At 29.2% G+C, this 729-nt stretch overlaps 1 protein-coding gene across 1 annotated transcript in view; it reads left to right on the forward strand.

Moving 5' to 3' along the window:
- PTPRZ1 (protein tyrosine phosphatase, receptor type Z1) overlaps positions 1–501 on the forward strand; it is a 210,128-nt gene extending 209,627 nt beyond the window's left edge. Inside the window, exon 32 of the mRNA XM_019509246.1 lies at positions 1–501. This exon is cut by the window's left edge and continues 574 nt beyond it. The gene's annotated coding sequence lies outside the window, so the exon portion shown is untranslated.
- Positions 502–729: the final 228 nt, after the last annotated feature.

A 729-nucleotide genomic window follows, 5' to 3' on the forward strand; every position in this document is an offset into this window, starting at 1 on the left:
TATCTGATTTACTTGCTGTATTTATAGCAATCCTTGCATTTGCTAGAAATATAACTTTTAATATAGTAGAATGTAAATAAAATTATGTTCTCTATAATATTCAGCATTTTAAGACTTCAGTAAACACTTAGACTAGTAAACTGATACTTACTGTAAATACTTCTATAGTGATTCCATGGACCAAATTTATATTTATAATTGTAGATTTTTATATTTTACTACTGAGTCAGTTTTCTAGTTCTGTGTAATTGCATTGTTATAATGATGTAGTTCAATATATGTTTTTATTTTAACAAAAGTCTTCTGATATATAATTGTGCATCTTAAGTGATTAATCTTCATATATCTGCATGTAATTTTAACTTTTTGTGGGGAATAGAAAAACATTTGTTTTGAAATGAGACTTTTTATGAGAATAACATCTGTACTTGGCATTGTTTAAATTGTTTTTACCTACGGCATTGCAAAAATAAATATAAATATTCCAATCTGTACTTAGAACGCTGCAACATACAGTAAACACTGAATTGTTAATACCCAAGATTTTATAAATTCTGCCACTTGCTCTCTTCTCTACTCTTCCACTTTTATAGCAGATCAGCTTCCTGTTTTACTAATTTACTCTCAGCTGATGGCTGCTGTAAGATTCTCCCATAATTATGAATAGTAGAAAGATTCAAGGTCCCTAGTTACTTGCCCTTATCCATGATGGGTTTTGCACCATCTGCT

The sequence above is a fragment of the Gavialis gangeticus genome, unplaced genomic scaffold (genome assembly GCF_001723915.1).
Source record: "Gavialis gangeticus isolate Ggan-Ray unplaced genomic scaffold, GavGan_comp1, whole genome shotgun sequence".
Taxonomy (NCBI): Eukaryota; Metazoa; Chordata; order Crocodylia; family Gavialidae; genus Gavialis; species Gavialis gangeticus.